The sequence below is a fragment of the Ailuropoda melanoleuca genome, chromosome 2 (genome assembly GCF_002007445.2).
Source record: "Ailuropoda melanoleuca isolate Jingjing chromosome 2, ASM200744v2, whole genome shotgun sequence".
Classification (NCBI taxonomy): domain Eukaryota; kingdom Metazoa; phylum Chordata; class Mammalia; order Carnivora; family Ursidae; genus Ailuropoda; species Ailuropoda melanoleuca.
In genome coordinates, this window is record NC_048219.1 from 193,404,802 (window position 1) to 193,411,485 (window position 6,684).

Here is a 6,684-nt window from a genome sequence, read left to right on the forward strand (position 1 = left end):
TTTTTTCTTTTTTAACAAACTTCCCTTTATGATCTTTAGGTCCTCCTCATTTGTATGCTGCCTAGGGAACTGAACACGAGACGCAGATACCGTGACATTTGAATCTTACCTGTGACATTTTCCCGAAGCTCTGCATAGCCGTAGTCCTGCCTCCAGGGTGGTGCTGCGGTTGGGGTGGGGCCGAGCATCGGTCGTGTGGTTCTGGCTCTCAGGTCGAGCTTAAATCTGCTCGCTCGACCGTTTACAGAGGATATTAAGAAATACTAGGGGCTGTGGAGGAAAGCGTGTCCCCAGCCCTGACATAAGCCAGAGCTTGACCCAGTGAGGAAGACAGTGAATGAATCAGGTGTCAGAACAGTTGAGTTCCAACATCTCCACTGGCCGTATGACCTCGAGCCGACTTGCCTCACTGCTCAGCAAGGTTGTTTAGATGACTAAATGAGAAATACATATACAAGTACTTTCAAAGTGGAGGATACCAAGGACCTTCAAATGAATGTACTGGAAACTGTTTGCCTGCTAGCAAGCAGCATGCCTTATGCTGGGGAGGTGGGCCTCGGTCAGAAGTGCTCTGCTGGGGAGCGCCCCCTGGACAAACACTTGCTGATCCACTTTGGTGAGACATGAGGGGTGAGAGTCATCGGTCTGGCCTCTCACAAACCCATCCTGTGATGTGCAGGCCCCACATCTGGCCGATTGAGGCACTTGGCTCATCCCTGTGGGCAGGCCGTCTCTGGCTACGGGTCTCCAACCAGGACCTTCTCGCGAAGACTTCTGAAGGGTCTGTTGATCTTGGAGCAGGCGTCATGGAGGGAGTCTCTCTGTTTGTGGCTCTCTTATGTGGAGGTAAAAAGGGCCACATGGTGGTCTTCTGCCCCTTGAACTCCATGCTGGAATTAGATGACCTTACTGGCAGGACCATGTCTCCTCTAACCTTGCATCTCCGATATTTTAGTTGGGATTGTCTCAGCACGATAGAAGCTCTTTTCTGTTCACCTAACAGTCGTGGGCAGGTGTTCAGTTTGGGGGTCGTTCAGGGACTCAAGCCGCCATGTTGTTTCTGACCCAGCCAACTGGGAGGGGGAAGGGCGTGGAGGAGGGGACTGAGGGACTCCAAAGCACAGGCCTGAAGAGAGACACTTTTCTTCATTTCCCACTGGCTAGAACCAGCCACATGGCCTCAGTCACCATGAGGGAGCCATGGAAACGACTCAGAGAGAAGAATAAATGGATTCTGCTGACGAGCTGTTTGCCACATCCAGGGTCAGGGTCTAGCAGAGAGTAAGTGCTTAGGGCATGCTTGCTGACGGAACAGGCCCAGTGAAGAATTTAACTAGTTTATGTGGTGATGGCCCCACCAGCAGGAACATGGTCTTCAGGGAATCTGTCAAAAGTTGTTGATTTTCTGCCCACAGTTTTTACATATCTCCTCAGGCTAAACAACATTTCATTTAATGCTTGTTGTCCTCACTGTGTCCAGGGCGCTAAGCCACATGCTAGAGATCCCCTTTGAGTAACGTCAGCGTCCTGCCTGCAAGGTGCTTACAGCCTATGTAACTAAGGGCTGGTGTCTGTGTATTAAATTGACTACAGTCCCGCCAGAGATCCAGGTACTATTCTATTCATAACCGGAGTTGTACCCTCTTCAGTGGATTTGTCTAAAATCCTTTAAACACTGAACCATATGTTGAAACCCTCGATGGACTATTAATCACAATTTTGTTCTGGGCTCTGGAGCCCTGATTGAAAATGCATCTGCGTAAGTGGCCTTTTTGGGAAAATTACACACCTTGCACTGAAGCAAGCAATCAAGTCTTCCTCCCCCCCCCTTCACAATGGAAAAGCAGAGATGGCAGCTTAGCCAAATGAAAACCAGGCTGATTTTATTCTAATGAGAATGCAGGGCTGGCGCAATTATAGACAAGTGTGCAAAGTTAGTGAGGTCTTTCTTTCTATTTTGGTGAGTAGTTACATGAAAATACCCTTAGGCTTTCCTGCTGCCTTGCGAGGATCAGAAATGGCTCTCGATGTATTTGAATGTAATCATAAATACATTTGACTGTCTCAGTTTCCACTTTAAAAAGGGAGCTGGATTCATGGCAACAGGGAAGACAGGACATCTGAGAGCCAGGAGGAGACAGGTGTAACCAGGCTGACAGCAGGGACAGTCTAGGGTGAGGCCATCTGGCACATCACCTCTCTATGCAGACACCTCTTCAGGTTAGCGACATGAGAGCCTAATGTGGACAGGAACCTCTAGCATGTGGAAGACAATTCCGGAATCTCCACTACTCTTACTTGGCTTTGTCAGGAATCAAGTTGATTCACGTTGATGCCTTTCCTGAATCCGTCTTAGGATTTACACCTGCCCATCGGGCTGGTCAATGGTAGGGGCCGGTGCGGGGACAAGATCAGGCAATAGAAGACGATGGATTAGAGGCTGCTGAGGTTTCAAACTTGGAATCTGTAAATAGGAATTTGTCGTGCCCTTTTGAAGTTGAGTGTTGTTAATAAAAAATGTCTGATTTTTGGAGGAGGAAGTGTATGTGTATATAAGTGAAGACGCATGCCCCAGAGTCAGCATTGATATTTTAATTATGTAAGGGATTAATTTGTTTTAAATTCATTTTCTGCCTTGATGTGTGCTGCCTAAGGAGCGGCTAATTCCTTTTTTAAGATGCCAGCCTCTATTTCCCCAGGGGAGCAGCAGACCTGCCTCCTTAAAGGTGTAAATTTCTAATTATAGAGGTAAAAAAAAAACCACACATAGGCTGTTGGGACGTCAAATGCTATGATGATTTAGAGTTTATCTAAGAGTATTTGTTTTGAATTTCAAGTTGAACTAAGATAACCACACCTCCCCCTTTTTCCCACTGATGGCCAAGGAGAGAAACTTCCTAAATACACCTGAGAGACGGAGAAAAGAGTGAAACTCACCTGCCATAAATCTTTCACAATCTGAGAAAAAAAAAGGGGACTTTGATGTGTTTGGAGACTTGAGAAGAGAGGAGACTGCCCATGAGTTAATGGAAGGTCTCAGGTGCACCACGTTCTGCCACCCCCAACCTGGGGCCAGCGCCATGGGAAGGGGTGTATCACGCCTGCCCACACTCCAGCTGTTCTCACAGAGCCATGACCGCCCTTCCCATGCCTGAGTTTGCAATCATTGAGTGTGACTTAAAGGGATCTGCCCACAGCGCATATGATGCAGAGGCCAGGAAGGGAGCGGGAGGGAGTGAGGGAAGGAAGGTGCTACATGAAAACAAGGTGTCCCCATGCCCGTCGCCAAGAGAGGGGGGAGCCCATGGGAACTGCCTAACTTGGCCCTGCTGGTCAAGGCATTATTCCCGCCACCCGGCGAAGAATCATACTTGCTGCTACAAAGAATATATGCATCTGAAATTCTATTAAATGTTGTTAGCTTGCAGAAAGTTTGAACCAATTAAACCACTCAACCCAAAACAGAATACTATCTAAAAAAAAAAAAATCATTGAAATTATCAGGTAGGATAATCTTTACCTGTTCCTGCTTTTAGAGGGCAGATTGGAACAGGATGATTGAAGTTTGCATGATTTGTGATTAGCTTTCTGCATAATCAGGACTTATGCACCCTGATTGTTCCTATTTGATTCTTTCTGGAAAAAAAACAAATCATTGCTTACTGTGACAGGTACTCTTTTCACGTGTGCTCATTCTGTTCAATTCTTTCCAAAGCGTCTATTTATACCCTTTGGCCACTTTTCTCCTGTCTCTTAATTATTGATTTGTAAAAGCTTTTTATATAAGAAGGATATTAACTTTTGCCCATTTTGTAATAAATAACATCATAGGTCTTTCAACTATTTTGGTCATATAGAAATCATTTCTATTATTATTTAGCTGTTTGTGTTTTCATATACATCTATTATTTTCCTGTAAGTGTTTCTGGCTTGGGAGTTATAGTTAGAAATTCATGTTTATTTTAAAATTACAGAATTATTCACTAAAGTTTTCTCCCAATAGGGGTACCTGGCTGGCTCAGTCCATGGAGTGGGTGACCCTTGATCTCCAGGTTGTGAGTTTGAGTCCTACATTGAGTGTAGAGGTCACTTAAAAATAAAATCTTTAAAAACAAAATAAAATTTTCTCCCCATAGTTCCATGGTTCCATTTTTAAAGATATGTATATATATTTTTTTNAAAATCTTTAAAAACAAAATAAAATTTTCTCCCCATAGTTCCATGGTTCCATTTTTAAAGATATGTATATATTTTTTTAAANATTTTTTTTAAGATTTTATTATTTATTCAACAGAGATAGAGACAGCCAGCGAGAGAGGGAACACAAGCAGGGGGAGAGGGAGAGGAAGAAGCAGGCTCATAGCAGAGGAGCCTGACGTGGGGCTCGATCCCATAACGCCGGGATCACGCCCTGAGCCGAAGGCAGACGCTTAACCGTTGTGCCACCCAGGCGCCCCTTAAAGATATGTATATTTAAATCTTTACTGTCTGTGGGCATAAGATATGAGATCAGGTTTTAACCTTTTATCCCCTTTCAAATGATTTGTTAGTTTTCCTAACCTGTAATGGATTTCTTTCTCATTTTCTCATTGCTTTAAATTCATACGCGTGTTTGGAACTGTTAGTGGTNCATACTCATGTTTGGAACTGTTAGTGGACTTTCAATCTGTCTGTCTGTTCTGGTGTCAATGATACTGTAGCCCTGCAATTTTAGAGATGATTAGGGTATGTACCAATCATTACTTTTCTGTTTCCAAAATTTTTGACTATTCTCATATGTCTTCTTCCAATGGAATTTTAAATGTATATGATCTTTACTTTTTGTCAAGAACAGCCTTATTTGGCATATGTGGTAGTCAGAATAATGTCCCCTACCCACAAAGATGTGCATGTCCTAACTCTTAGGACCTGTGAACAAGTTACCCTACATGACAAAGGGATTTTGTTGATGTCATTAAATTAGGGATCTTGAGGTGGGGAGATGAAACTCATCTGGGTTAGCCCAGTGTATTCCCAAGGTCCTTTTAAAAGGAAGAGAGAGGCAGAACGGGAACATCAGAGGGAGCCGGGAGGGTGGGTGAACGGTCAGAGATAAAGCTGTGCTAGGTTTGAAGACAGAAGAAGGAACCGCAAGACCAGGAATGTGGCTGAGTTCTCGGGACTGAAAAAGGCGAAGGAAAAGAATCTCCCCTAGAACCTCCAGAAGGAATGCGGCCCTTGATTTTAGGGGGTCTCACCGCTAGAATTGTAAGAGAATAAATCTATATTGTTTAAGCCACTATATGTTTGTGGTGGTTTGTTACGGCAACAGTAGGAAACTAAAACGGTCTACTTTTTAAATTCCTCTCTATCTGAGAATCTATATGTTACTCTTACACATAAAAAAAAAAAGCTTGGTAAGTTAAAGAATCGGGTTACAGTAATTTTCCCTCAAAATTGTAGAGATATTGATAGGTTGATTTTTCACCCTTTGTCCTGCCGAAGCCAGTCCGACTGTACGTTTACCTTTACGGTTCTTTCCCTAGGCGCTAGGCATAAGGTCCCTTTACCCTTGAAATACATCTTCACGGTCTATGGGTCTCCTTCTACTTATTTTTCTTGGTGTTGGTGGGCCCTTCAACTTGCAGGCTTGTATCTGTCTTCAGCCAAGAAAACATTTCAGGTATTATTTCTATGAGTATGACTCCTACTCCCTCTACAACATTCTCTGCTTCTGAGAATTCCCTTTACAGTTAGAGTTGGCTTCTTGTCTCTATTGTCAAAATCTCATGCCGTTGGGGTTTTTTCAATCAACTGCTACATACAGTATTTTATTACCGTTTGGCGATACATGTCTCCCCAAACTTCTCAGGGCAAAATGAAACAAGGTATCATGGAAATCAACAGCACACTGAGATCACAACCCATGAGTCCACGGTCGCAGTGGCACTGGGCTCTTCTCTTTCACACCATCCAAAACACACTTCGAATTGACTTCATTTGGGGCAAACGTATTTCTTAGATCTAACCAATGTGATTACTAGAAAATGAATTCCATCATTTGCACATTAATGACTAAGTGAAAGCCAACCTATATATAATAAAGCTGACTGAGCTCATTGCAGGCTTCTGGCTTTGGGAACTTCCACCTAAAAGCATTTATAATGAGTCATGTGTTCAAACACACACTCAAATGAAGGGGAATAATGGGAAGTGGAAGCCAACAAAGCATCAGGATTTTTCTGGAAATGACTCAGAAAAGGATTTCAAAGAGAGACTTTCGTCATACCTTCATGAAGTGCAAGAATATTGGGACGAAGCCTACTCTAAACGAGGCGTAAACACTTCCATGAGGCAAGAGTTCTGGATAATAAGAAGTGGATTTACTCTATCCACATGTTGGTCTCCATAAAACCTAGGTGAAAACATCATAAATCATAGATGACAGACAACTTCTAGAAAAGCCACTCATGTTTATTTAGAGTATACAGAAGTCTTGCCTTCAACAACCCCAAGGGTTCTTGGGCAGGATTATTGGAGATTATAAAATACATTTCTTACAGAAATCCAGACCAAATTAAACACAGACATCGGGGGGGAGGGGAGAGGACATAAACATGACACAAAACATTAGCTTTTGTTGACTTTGAAAACTTAACACTTAAAAAAAAAGTCTCCCATGGAGACCTCCTAGAAACTTCTGAA

The 6,684-nt window shown here is 43.2% G+C and overlaps 1 non-coding gene across 1 annotated transcript; it reads left to right on the forward strand.

Moving 5' to 3' along the window:
* Window positions 1–3,497: 3,497 nt before the first annotated feature.
* On the forward strand, window positions 3,498–3,631 carry LOC117801283. The gene has a single exon (XR_004623797.1). It is a non-coding gene; the product is annotated as a U8 small nucleolar RNA (small nucleolar RNA).
* Window positions 3,632–6,684: the final 3,053 nt, after the last annotated feature.